General features: G+C 40.6%; 1 pseudogene across 1 annotated transcript; it reads right to left on the reverse strand.

The window, feature by feature from the left end:
- Positions 1 to 9,084: 9,084 nt before the first annotated feature.
- LOC311621769 (histone H3.3A-like) lies at positions 9,085 to 9,482 on the reverse strand (annotated as a pseudogene). The gene has a single exon. The product of its transcript is annotated as a histone H3.3A-like (transcript).
- Between the last annotated feature and the right edge of the window lie 5,072 nt (positions 9,483 to 14,554).

A 14,554-nucleotide genomic window follows, 5' to 3' on the forward strand; every position in this document is an offset into this window, starting at 1 on the left:
TGTGTGACATTGCCAAGTGCAATACTCCTTTGGGCTTAGGTGGTTCCTTCGAGCTTTCAAAGCAAGTTTACATCAGCAACTCTATCACCGCTTTAAAGGAAACAGCGGCGAAATGCGACAACAAAATAGATCACAAACGAAAGAAATGGAGGACAAAAAGCGTCTGGATATAGAGTTCAAATCTACGCTTATAAGGTTTTTCAAGAATTTCCTAGAAAAGATGGATAAGGCCTATGAGGATATGAAAAGAGATCAACTAGAATTAATAAGGAGTCAACAAGAAATGATAAGGGATCAACAAGAAATAAAGAATACATTGTCTGAAATAAAAAATATTTTACAGAGTCCTAAAAACAGAAGGGAAGATCGCAAGAATCAAGTCAAAGATTTGGAACATAAAGAGCCAGAAGACACTCCTCCACAGAAGCTAGAAGGCAAGAGAATCCAGAAAATTGAAGATAATGTAAGAAACCTCTGGGACAACTTCAAGCGAACCAACATCAGAATTATGGGGGTCCCAGAAGATGAGAGAGAGCAAGATATCGAAAACATACTGAAAGAAATAGTGACAGAAAACTTCCCCCACCTGGTGAAAGAATTAGACTTACAAGTCCAGGAAGCGCACAGAACTCCAAACAAAAGGAATCCAAAGAGGACCACACCGAGACACATCATTATTAAAATTCCAAGAGCAAAAAACAAAGAGAGAATATTAAAAGAAGCAAGAGCAAAGAAGGCAGTGACTTATAAAGGAGCACCTATACGATTGTCAGCTGACTTCTCAACAGAACCCATGAAGGCCAGATGGGAATGGCAAGAAATATTCAAGGTGATGAATAGCAAGAACCTACAGCCAAAAATAATCTACCCAGCAAAGCTATCACTAAGAATCGAAGGCCAGATAAAGAGCTTCACTAATAAAAAAAAGCTAAAGGAGTTCATCACCACCAAACCAGAATTATATGAATTGCTGAAGGGGGTTCTTTCAGAAGAGAAAGTAAACAAAGATAAAAATTATGAACAACAAATACGTAACTATCAACAAGTGAATCTAAAAACCAAGGAAATTAAAAAAATCTGTTGAACAATATTAACTGTTGAATATAATAGAATCAGAGGTATGGAAGGGGAGTGAACTGACGATTCTTGGGGAAAAGGGGAGAGGGGGGCGTGGGAAGAGACTGAACATAAACTGTGCACCTATGGATGAGGACAATGGGGAGAGGGGAAAGGGCAGAGGGTGGGGTGGGAACCTGGTGGAGGAGAGCAATGGTGGGGGGAAAAAAGGAACATTTGTAATATAATGATAAATAAAAACTTATTTAAAATAAAATAAAATAAAATAAAATAAAATAAAATAAAATAAAATAAAAAATAAAGGAAACAGCGCTCAGAAAAGTGACGTGAATGGCTGGCTCATCGTCACAGCAAGGAAATAGTATTCAGAGTCCGGTCTGGCCTGCCTTCCGAGGGCGATGGGCGGAGAGTCCAAGGGATGAGCAGCACTCATTTTAAAAAAAATGAAGATTGAAGATTTACCCTGGCTGGTGGCTCAGCTGTTTGGAGCTGGAGCAATGTCCCATTCACTGAAAGGGAGCAGGCTCAGCTTCTGGTCAGGGCACATGCCTAGGTTGGGGCCAGTATGAGAGGTAGCCAATCCATGTTTCTCTGTCACATCCGGGTGTCTCTCTCTCTCTCTCTCCTTTCCTTCCTATCTCTAAAAAAACAACATATCTTTCAATGAGGATTTTTAAGTTTTATTAAAATGAAGACATGTTTAGAACAGTTTGAAGCTCACAGCATTGAAGGAAAGGCAGTGCAGAGGTTTCCTGTATAGCCCCTGCCCCCACACATGCAACAGTCTCCCCATTATCCTTATCCCCCACGAGAGTGAGTGGGACATTTGTGCATTGGTGAGCCTCCATTGACACATCTTAATCACCCACAGTCCAGTTTTCATTCGAGTTCACTCTTTTTAAAAAAATATATATTTTTTATTGATTTTTTACAGAGAGGAGGAAGGGAGAGAGATAGAGAGCTACAATAGAAACGTCAATGAGAGAGAAACATCGACCAGCTGCCTCTTGCACACCCCCTATTGGGGATGTGCCGGCAACCAATGTACATGCCCCTGACCGGAATCGAACATGGGACCTTTCTGTCTGCAGACCGACGCTCTACCACTGAGCCAAACTAGTTTCGGCTCGAGTTCACTCTTGATGGTGTATGTTGGGTTTGGACAAAATATAGGCATTTTAGTATCAAACAAAGTGTTTTCTGTTGAAACTGGTTTGGCTCAGTGGATAGAGCGTCGGTCTGTGGACTGAAAGGTCCCAGGTTTGATTCCAAGCAAGGGCATGTACCTTGGTGTCGGGCACATCCCCGGTGGGGAATGTGCAGGAGGCAGCTGATCGATGTTTCTCTCTCATCGATGTTTCTGACTCTCTATCCCTCTCTTTTCCTCTCTAAATATCAATAAAATATATTTTTAGAAAAAAAATGTTTAAAAAAAAGTGTTTTCTGCCCTAAAAACACCCTGTGCTTCACCTATTCATCCCCTCCCCAACCTCCCTGGAAACCACTGACCTTTTTATTTTCTCCATACTTTTGCCTCTTTCAGAATGTCATATAGTTTAGAATTATACTGACATAGCCTTTTCAGATTGGCTTCTTTCACTTAGTAAAATGCATTTAAGGTTCCTTCGTGTCTTTTCATGGTTTTATAGATTATTATTTTTTTGATATATTTTATTGATTTTTTACAGAGAGGAAGGGAGAAAGAGATAGAGAGCTAGAAACATTGATGAGAGAGAAATATCGACCAGCTGCCTCTTGCACACCCCCTACCGGGGATGTGCCCGCAATCAATGTACATGCCCTTGTGGGAATCGAACCCGGGACCCTTCAGTCCACAGACCGACGCTCTACCACTGAGCCAAACCAGTTTCGGCTATAGATTATTTTTTTAGCGCTGAATAATATTCTGTTGTCCAGATGTACCTCAGCTTATGTTTTGCAGGTTTGTTGAGAAAAAATGGACACACAGCACTGTATAAGTTTAAGCTACAGCATGATGGTCTGATTTACGTATATTATGCATTGATTACAATCAGTCAGCTGACATCCACCATTTCATATAGATACAATAAAAAGAAAACATTGTTCTCCTTGTGAAGAGAACTCATGGATTTACTCTCCTAACAACTCTCCTATATACCATACAGCAGTGCTAAATATAGTTATGTTGTATATTACATTCCTAGCACTTATTTATCTTATAGTTGGGAGTTTGTGACTTTTGATCCCCTTCCTCCAATTCCCCCTTCCCAACCCTCCACTCTGGAAATCACCAGTGCTCTCTATAGCTATGATGTTTTATTTATTTATTTATTTATTTATTTATTTATTTATTATTTTATTGATTTCAGAGAGGAACGGAGAGGGAGAGAGAGAGAAACATCAATGATGAGAGAGAATCATTGATCGGCTGCTTCCTGTATACCCCCTATTGGGGAACCAGCCTGAAATCTGGGCAAGTGCCCTGACCAGGAATAGAACTGTGACCTCCTGGTTCATATGTCAATGCTCAACCACTGAGCCATGCCAGCCAGGCAAAATACACTTTTAAACCATAACCTGAGCTGGAAATTTTTCCTCAGAAATTTGTTATGTTTAATGTCTTAATGTTTTCTGAATGGCCACAGAAGGCACTTGCACAATCACCATGTTAACAAGGCTTTTCTCCTGCAGAACAGCACTGTTTTGTGATAATCTGGGACTCTGTGACAGGATTTTCCACCTTGGTCGCATCACATTTCACTCTTGTGTGAATACTCTTAACATTTCACAAGGCAAACCATATGGGCAAAAGCTTTCCCACACTCATTGCAGGTACAGGGTCTCTCTCCTGTGTGAATTCTCTGATGTTTAATGAGACCTGGATTCTGGGAACGGGATTTTCCACACTTGCTGCACACAAAAGGTGTCTTCCATGTGTGAACTATCAGAAGTGCTATAAGATAGGTCTTTCAGACTAAGCCTTTTCCACATTCTTTGCATGTATAAGGTTTCTTGACTGTGTGAATCTGCCAATGTACAATGAGACTACCCCTTTGGATGGAGCCTTCCCACTGTCAATGCATATAAAGGGTTTTTACTTCTGTGTGTGTTTCCTGATGTATATTGAACCATGATTTCTTGAAAAAGGCTTTATCACATTCAGAGCATTCATAAGATTTCTCCTTTGTGTGTGTTCTCTGGTGTTCAGTGAACATGAACTTTCTGGAGAAGGCTTTCCCACATTCATTGCACCTATACTATTTCTCTAGAGTGAGTTTGCTGATGTACAGTGTGATCAAACTTCATGGTGAAGCCTTTTCCACATACAGCTTTTGGTTGCTCTATAGTATTGATACATTCTAGTATTTTTTATTTTATTTTTATTGATTTCAGAGAGGAAGGGAGAGGGAGAGAGAGATAGAAACATCAATGATGAGAGAGCAGCATTGATCAGTTGCTGCCTACACTCCTCCTGCTAGGGATTGAGCCTGCACCAAGCCTGTGCCCTGACTGGGAATCGAACCCTGACCTCCTAGTTCATAGGTCAATGCTCAACCACTGTGGCACACCTATTGGGCTAAAAATATTTTTGGTAATAATGATAAAATTTCATTCTTTTTTTTATGGCTGAACAATATTCTATTATATATGTACCACATCTCTTTAACCATTTATCTATCAATGGACACTTTGGTTGCTTCATATCTTGGCTATTGTAAATAATGCTGCAATAAATACAGAGATGCATAGGTTTGGATTTCTTTGGATAAATACCCAGAAGTAGAATTGCTGGGTCATATTGTAGTTCTGGTTTTTTAAAAAAATTTTTTGAGAAAAATCCACACTGTTTTCCATAGTGGCTGCACCAATTTGCAATCATATCAACTGTGCACAAGAATTCCCTTTTCTCCACATCCTCGACAACACTCGCTTTTTGTTGATTTATTGAAGATAGGCATCCTGACTGGTGTGAAGTCATATCTCATTGTGGATTGTGGGGTCTTTTGGTTTGTTTTGTTTTTTTGGTTAATCCTCACCTGAGGATATTTTTTCCCCATTGACTTTTAGAGAGGGTGGAAGAAAGAAAGGGAGAGGGTGAGATAGAAATAGATAGATATGGGTGTGAAGAGAGCAGAGCGCCTGAAGAATGGCTCCTCTGTGAATAACACACCAATAGCAACTTGGGCCTATTCTTTACAGGTGGCAGGATACCATGACTTTCCTGTGACATTAAGCCCCAAACATGAAAAAAAAAAAAAAAAAAGAAAGAAAGAAAAAAAAAAAGAAATAGATTCAGGGGTCCTCAAACTTTTTAAAGTGGGGGCCAGATCACGGTCCCTCAGAGAGCTGGAGGGCTGGACTATATGAACTACTAATTCCTACTGTAACACCTCGGCTGCGCTCACTGCCCAAAAAACCTGGCGGGCGGGATCAGACTCCTCTGCGGGCCGCATGTGGCCCGCGGGCCGTAGTTTGAAGACCCCTGATAGATAAACATCCATGTGAGAAAGACATATCGATTGGTTGCCTCCCTCACGTGCCCCAACTGGGGTCAAACCTGCAACCCAAGTATGTGCCATTGACCAGGAATCAAACCTGAGACCCTTCAGTGCACAAGCTAATGCTCTATCTACTGAGCCGCACTGGCCAGGGCTTATTGTGTTTGTTTTGTTTTGTTTAATCCCCACCTGAGGATATTTTTCCATTGATTTTAGAGAGAGTGAAACAGAGAGGGAAAGACAGAGAGAAACATCAATGTGAGAGAAACAAATCGATTTGTTGCCTCCTGCACGCTCCCTAACCAGGTACCAGGCCAGGGAGGAGCCTGCAACTGAAGTAAGTGCCCTTGACCAGAATTGAACCTGGGACTCTTTGGTCCACAGGCAGACACTCTATCTACTGAGCCAAACCGGGAGGGCCTCATTGTGGTTTTAATTTGTATTTCTCTGATGATTAATGAGCATCTTTTCATACATGTTAGCCATTTGCATATACTCTTTAGAGAAAGATCTATTCAGGTCCTCTCCCTGTTTTTAAATCAGATTGGGGGCGTTCTTTTATGTTAAATTGTAGAGGGTTTTTTTGTTTGTTTGTTTGTTTGTTTTTTACATATTTTGGATATTAACCCCTTAGCCAATGTATCAATGGCAAATATGTTCTCCCATTCAGTAGGTTGTCTTTTCATCTTGTTTTTTTTTTTTTTTTTTTTTTTTTTTTATGTACATTTTATTGATTTTTTTCACAGAGAGGAAGAGAGAGGAATAGAGTTAGAAACATCAATGAGAGAGAATCATCGATCAGCTGCCTCCTGCACACCCCCTACTGGGGATGTGTCCTCAACCAAAGTACATGCCCTTGACCGGAATTGAACCCGGGACCTTTCAGTCCACAGCTGACGCTCTATCCACTGAACCAAACCGGTTTCAGTTCTTTTCATTTTGTTGATGGCTTGCTTTGTTGTGCAAAAATCTTTTAGTTTAGTGTAGTCCTATATATTTATTTTTTCATTTGTAACCCATACCTGAGGAGACATATCAAAAAAATATATATTGTTCAGAGCAATTTCACAGAGTTTACTGCATATATTTTCTTCTCGGGGTTTTATGGTTTCAGGTCTTTAAGTATTTTTTTTATTTTTCTATAATCCTCACCTGAGGATATTTTAAAATTAATTTTAGAGAGAGGTTGCCTTCCATATGCACCCCGACTGGGGACCAAACCCACAACCTTTTGGTGTATGGGATAATGCTCCAGCCAACTGAGTCACTGGCCAGGGCTCAGGTCTTTAAGACTTTAATCCATTTTAAGTTTATACTTATACTAAAGGCCTGGTGCATGAATTTGTGCACCAGTGGGGTCCTTTAGCCTGGCCTGCAGGATCAGGCCAAACCTGCTCTCTGACATCTCCTGAGGAGTCCCAGATTGCAAAAGGCCATAAGCCAGTGGATGATCGGGGCCAGGGAGAGATGCAGGAGGTTGGCAAGCCAGGGAGGGACTGAGGGAGGGCTCCAGGGTGTGTCTGGCCTGTCTCACTCAGTCCTGATGGGCCGGACCCCAGCAGCAAGCTAACCTACCAGTTGGAGCATCTGCCCTCTGGTGGTCAGTGCACATCATAGTGAGCGGTTGAGAGGCCTTAGCATGTCATTAGCATATTATGCTTTGATTGGTTGGATGGTTGACCATTGGACTGTACACTTTGCATATTAGCCTTTTATTATATAGGATATGGTGTAAGAAAGTGCTCTAGTTTAGTTTTTTTTTTCATATATCTGTCCAATTTCCCCAACACCATTTATTGAAGAGACTGTCTTTGCTCCATTATATATTCTTGCCTCATTTGAAGAGATTAATTGATCATATAGGTGTGAATTTATTTCTGGGCTCTCTGTTTTGTTCCATAACCTATGTATGTTTTTATGCCAGTACCATGCTGTTTTTTTAAAAAATATATATATTTTATTGATTTTTAGAGAGAGGAAAGGAAAGGGATAGAGAGATAGAAACATCCATGAGAGAATGAGAGAAAAACATGGGATCAGTTGCCTCCTGCATGCCCCCTTCTGGAGATTTACCCACAACTGGGGTATGTGCCCTGACTAGGAATGAAACCATGTACTCCTTGTTTATAGATCAATGCTCAACCATTGAAAAACAGTGGCCAGGCAGTACCATGCCGTTTTGATTACAATAACCTTGTAGTATAGTTTGGAATTATAGTGAATCTGTAGGTTGCTTTGGGTAGTATAAACATTTTAACAATGTTAATTCTTCCTATTCGTGATCACAGCATAACTTTCCATTTATTGTATCTTCAATTTTTTCTTTTAAAAAATAGTTTAATGTATTTTAATACCAAACTTACAGGAACAGCACAGAAGATAGACAACATTAAAAACATGTACTTGGCCCTAACTGGTTTGGCTCAGTGGATAGAGTGTCGGCCTGTGGACTGAAAGGTCCCAGGTTCGATTCCTGTCAAGGACATGTACCTTGGTTGCTTGCACATCCCCAGTAGGAGGTGTGCAGGAGGCGGCTGATTGAAATTTCTCTCTCGTCAATATTTCTGACTCTCTATTCTTCTCCCTTCCTCTCTACAAAAAAAATCAATAAAAAATATTTTTTAAAAACTCATGTACTTGCATGTAGGATAACTAAGTTAGAAAAGTATAGTGAATGGATGGAATGCACTGTGTGATGAAAATGCTACAAACACCATTTAGTTGCCATCAATAAGAAATTTACTTGTTTTAAGAAAATCCAAATGCTGGCATTGTCCAGAAAAATTTAACAGGTTTATTTATATTGTTATAAAGTTGAAACTGCTGAAACTTCTTCACTTAAACATTTGACTTACATTAATGCTTTATGTCCCTGCATTTAAATTTTAAAAATTCACACACAAATGAAAATGGAAAAACTGCCGATATCTAATTTCTGTCCCCTATTTTCTTTTTAAAAAAATATATTTTATTCATTTTTTACAGAGAGGAAGAGAGATAGAGAGTTAGAAACATCGATGATAGAGAATCATCGATCAGCTGCCTCCTGCACACCCCCTACTGGGGATGTGCCCACAACCTAGGTACATGCCCTTGACTGGAATCGAACTTGGGACCTTTCAGTCTGATGCTCTATCCACTGAGCCAAACCAGTTTCGGCTGTCCCCTATTTTCAACTTCCAATCATATAATTAGGTGCCTTTTGACCCCATTGGGGGTGGGGGGGAACCTAATGTTCAGAACTACTAATAATGGTAAGAAGAGAAAAAAATTTTTTTTAAAGAATGAAATGTTTTCCATCATAGTGTATTCTTAAGCATGTTCTCCATTTATGCACGGGTGGGGTCTCTCGGCCTGGTTTGCACCCTTTTGCAATCTGGGACCCCTCAAGGGATGTCGGAGAGCTGGTTTGGCCTGATCCTGCAGGCCAGCTGAGGGACCCCACTGGTGCATGAATTCATGCATCAGGCCTCTAGTACAAGAATAAACTCAAAATGGATTAAAGTCTTAAAGACCTGAGCCCTGGCTAATGGCTCAGTTGGCGTGCTAGCTGGATGTCTTTTGGCATAATTGTTACATGTTTGGCATGGATAGCTCACAGGTTGGTGTCTTCAAAAAGGCCACCCAGATATGCCTCACTGGCCTCCTGCAAAGCACTGATAGCTGCACACTGGAAGCGCAGATCCGTTTTGAACTCCAGAGCAACTTCTCCCACCAGACGCTGGAAGGGAAGTTTGCGAATCAGTTCGGTGGACTTCTGAGAACACCTAATGTCACGAAGTGGCCTGCACCAGGCCTGTGACAATGAGGTTTCTTCACCCCTCCAGGAGAGGGTATACTCTTCCCAGCGGCTTTTGTAGTTAGTGGCTTCCTTGGTGCTTTGCCATCAGTGGATTTGCAGGTAGTCTGCTTGGTAGGATCCATGGTATAGAGACCTCTTTACTTACCTCCTTTCTCCTTTGGCTGGAGCTCCGTGAGCTGGAGGCAGCGCAGGCATTGGAGAGCGGTTGTGAACACCCAATTTTTTCTTCAATATCATAGTTTTACTATAGGTCTTTACCTCCTTAAATTTATTCCTAAGTATTTTATTCTTTTTCATGCAATTGTAAATGATGTTTTCTTAAGTTCTCTTTCTGATAGTTCATTATTAGTGTATAAAAATGCAACAGATTTCTGAATATTAATTTTGTATTCTGCTACTTTACTGAATTCATTTATTTTTAAAAATATATATATATTATTGATTTTTTACAGAGAGGAAGGGAGAGAGCTAGAGAGCTAGAAACGTCGATGAGATAGAAACATCGACCAGCTGCCTCTTGCACACCCCCTACCGGGGACGTGCCTGCAACCAAGGTACAGACCTTTGACCGGAATCGAACCCGGGACTTTTCAGTCCGCAGACCAACGCTCTACCACTGAGCCAAACGGGTTTCGGCGAATTCATTTATTTTAAAAAGGTTTTTTTTTGTGTGTGTAATCTTTAGGGTTCTCTCTATATAGTATCTTGTTTTTATAATGGCCATTATAAAAGTGAGGTGATATCCCATTCTGGTTTTAATTTTCATTTTCCTAATGACTAATGATGTTGAGCATCTTTTCATTTTAGCTGTTCATTTATCTTCTTTGAAAAAAAAATGTCTAGTCAGATCCTTTGCCCATTTTTAAATTGGGTTATTTTTTTGCTATTGTGTTGTATGTGTTATTTATGTATTTTGGATATTAACCCCTTATCAGATATATGCCACAGCTTATTTATCTATTCATATACTGAAGGATATCTTGGTTGCTTCCAAGTTTTAGCAATCTATACATATATAAAAGGCTAATATGCTAAATATCCCCAGAATGGGGTGTGCAAGAGGCAGCTGATCGATGATTCTCTCTCATCGATGTTTCTAACTCTCTATCTCTCTCCCTTCCTCTCTGTACAAAATCAATAAAATATATATTTTTAAAAAATTAAAAAAAAAGAAAAGAAAAAAGAAAACATTAAAAAAAGAAAAAAGAAAAAAGAGACATTGATGAGAGAGAAACATCCATTAGCTGCCTCCTGCACACCCCCTCCTGGGGATGTGCCTACAACCAAGGTACATGCACTTGACCGGAATCGAACCCGGGACCTTTCAGACCGCCGACTGATGCTCTATCCAATGAGCCAAACTGGTTTCAGCAGAAGTTTTAAATTTAGTGAAGTTCAGATTGCCAGTTATTTCTTTCATGGATCGTTCTTTGGGGTTGAATCAAAAAGTCATCATTATCACATCCAAGGTCATCTAGGTTTCTCTCCTATTTTTCTCTTACCTAATTATTTTTTAATCTTTAAAAAAAATATTTTTATTGATTTCAGAGAAGGGAGAGGAAGAGATAGAAACCCTAGTCAGTTTGGCTCAGTGGACAGAGAGAGTGTCAGCCTTCAAACTAAAGGGTCCTGGGTTTTATTCTGGTCAAGGGCACATGTCCAGGTTGCTGGCTTGATCCCCAGTGCGGGGCATGCAGGAGGCAGCGGGTCAATGATTCTCTCTCATCATTGATGTTTCTATCTTTCTTTCCCTTTCCCTCCCTCTCTGAAATAAAAAAAGAAAAACATCAATGATGAGAGAGAATAATTGATTGGCCACTTCCTGCACACCCCACACTGCGGATCAAGCCCACAACCCCCGGCATATGCTCTGACTGAGAATTGAACCGTGACATCCTGGTTCATAGGTTGACACTCAACCACTGAACCATGCAGGCCAGCCACCTACCTTCTATTTTATCCTGTTATCTTATGGAAGTTTTATAGCTTTGTGCCTTACATTTAGATCTGTGTTCTATTTTAAGTTAATTTTTGTGAAGGGTGTAAGGTCTATGTTGAGATTAATATTTTTTGGATGTCCAGTTGTCCCAGCATCATTCGTTATAAAGACTGTCTTTGCTCCATTATATTGCCTTTGTTCCTTTATCAAAGAGCAGTTGACTATATTTATATGGGTCGACTAATGGGCTCTTTATTCAGTTCCACTGATCTATTTGTCTAGTCTTTTACCAAAATCACACTGTCTTGATTACTGCAGCTTTATAGTCTTGGTATCAGATTATGTCAGTTTTCAATTTTGTTCTCCTTCAATATTGTATTGGCTATTCTGGGTCTTTTGCCCCTCCATCTAAACTTTGGAATCAGTCCATTGATATCCACAAAACAACTTACTGAGATTTTGATTGTGATTGCATTAAATCTATAGGTCAAGTTCAGAAGAAAAACCAAAATCTTGATGATATTGAGACTTTATCATTCATTTTTCATCCAACCAAAATTTCATTTGTAAAGTTGAACCAACAACCTCTTTCTCACCAGGTTGTTTGAAATGTTTTTCATTAAGTTATTAGTTATCTAAAGAGCACTTCAAACTCCGTAATAATGTCCCTGCTCTCAGAGGGTTTATTTTGGGTTGGGAGATATACAATAAACAAGCATATAAATAAATTAATAATTTTAGATAACTGAGGAAAACATGTGCTCAAGTGACTGGCAGTGAAAAGGATTCTTAATGCCAGGAAACTTCTCAGAGGAGGCAATGTATGAACCATGATCATGAAAAGGGAGAAATACCGATAAGAAAAAAAATTCAGACAACAAAGATGAGAGCTTTGGGAGCAGCAGAAATGAACTTGACGGATGGTCTGGAGAAGAGCATGGTGGCTATAGTATAGTGAGCAAGGGGTAAATGAAGTTAAAAAAAACAACAACAGGCAGGTGTCAATGCCTACAGAGTTATTTTCATTTATTTTAAAAATAAAAGTAGTTTTAGCCGAAACTGGTTCAGCTCACTGGTAGAGCGTCGGTCTGCGGATTGAAAGGTCCTGGGTTCGATTCCGGTCAAGGGCATGTACCTTGGTTGCGGGCACATCCCCGGTAGGGGGTGTGCAAGAGGCAGCTGGTCGATGTTTCTCTCTCATCGATGTTTCTAGCTCTCTATCTCTCTCCCTTCCTCTCTGTAAAAAAATCAATAAAATATATTTAAAAATAAAAGTAGTTTTAAATTTTAAGTATAAAATATATGCTGCGAGGTACATAAATTTTAAGTGCACAGCTCAGAGAATGCCCACATCTGTACACACACTTGGATGTAATCTCATTCAGATCAAGACATAGAACAGAAGTCAGAAATCTTTTTGTAAAGTGTCAGATAGCAAATAGTTTAGACTTTGTGGGCCTATGGTTTCAGTTGCAACTGCTCAGCTCTGCTATTGCAGCTGGAAAGAAGCCATAGATGATACGTAAGTGGATGCACACAGATTTTTCAATAAACCTTTAATGAACACTGAAATTTCAATTACACAGAATTTTCATGCATCACAAAATACTACTCTCTTTGTGATTTTTCCTCAACCACTTGACAATGTAAAAAGCAGTCTTAGCTTATGGGATGTGTAAAAATATTTAGTAGGCAGGACTTGCCCTTAAAGGCCATAGTTTACCAACTTCTTATATAATTCATTTTTAATATCTTCCTTGTACCTCCTCCCAGTAAAATCTCTCTCCCCCAAAGTTATTGGTATGGTTTCATCACCATCAATTAATTTTGCCTGCTCTGGAACTTTAAAGAAATGGAATCATATGTATATAGTCTTATTAGAGGCTTGATGCATGAAATTCGTGCATGGGTGCGGTCCCTAGGCCTGGCTGGTGATTGAAACGTGAGCATCTGGCATGGAAGAGTACCAGCTGATCTCTGGGCCCTGGGCAGTACCTGGGCCCTGGGCAGTACCTGGGCCTCCGCCCTTTCTCTCCTCCCCACCCCACCTGCCTGAGTCGCAGCACCAGAGATGCAGTGAGCACAGCCAGATACCACAGGCGGGGTGCAGTGTGGGCCTGTGGGCTGCCCAGCAGTGCCACAGGGAAGCTGGGTGGGCAGCGCGCTCCCCCAGCTGGCCTCACAGACCAGCTCCTGTGTGAACCCTCCATGGGGAGTCCAACTGACTCCAGCGGTCCCTACGGCTGAGGCCCGGCTCACCTTGAAGAGGCCATGCTGGGACCTGAGCATGGGGCCTTCCCTGGCGCAAAAGGCCTGGTGTCCTTGGGAGGGTAGCAGGTGGAGTGAGAGCGAGCTTGGAGGACACCTCGCATTCTCACCACACCTCCACCCCATCACTCCTGCCTCCAGGTTGGTCACTGCCTCCTGGTGGTCAACACAGGAGAGCAGAACTCTAGGTCTTCTAGTCAAGTGGAACAACTGACTGAGGAGGTAATTTGCATATTAGGCTTTTATTACATAGGAGGTTTGGCTTTTTCAGCTCATCATGTCTTTCCTGTGATGATGCCATTTGGAGGTCTTAAGTTAGAGAGCAACATGATCTGATTTACATGAAAAAGATACTCAGCTTACTGTATGAATAATGGAGTGAAGGGAAATAGGAGTGGAAGTGGAAGCCCAGTTAGGAGTAATCCAAGCAAGAGGTGATGAGGTGATGGTGACTGGATCAGGGTAATAGTCATGGAAATAGGAGGTTTGGATTTGAGTTTGAGATCACGTATCCAATACCAGTTTTTTTTTTTTGTTGTTGTTTTTTAATAAAGTATTATAATGCTGCCAAAACCGATTTGGCTCAGTAGTAGAGCATCGGTCTGCGAACTGAAAGGTCCCAGGTTGATTCCAGTCAAGGGCATGTACCTTGGTTGAGGGCACAAACCCCCCGGTAGGGGGTTTGCAAGAGGCAACTGGTCGATGTTTCTCTCTCATCGACGTTTCTGGCTCTCTATCTCTCTCCCTTCCTCTCTGTAAAAAAAAAAAAAAAAAAAAAAAAAAAAAAGTATTATAATGCAAGTAGCTCATATTAACTTCCTGAATCTGAGCCTGGAATAATGAATTTTCATGTATTAACTATGTTTCTATACTGAAAGGTTTAATACCTTTTGGAGTGGTGTAGACAGACTATGAATCCACATATAATGCAATCAGTACTTTAAGAAGCCTAGGAAGCTATGGGAGCCAGAAGGGTGTTATATCTGC

The sequence above is a fragment of the Pipistrellus hanaki genome (assembly GCF_964339955.1).
Source record: "Pipistrellus hanaki genome assembly, chromosome: 4".
Classification (NCBI taxonomy): domain Eukaryota; kingdom Metazoa; phylum Chordata; class Mammalia; order Chiroptera; family Vespertilionidae; genus Pipistrellus; species Pipistrellus hanaki.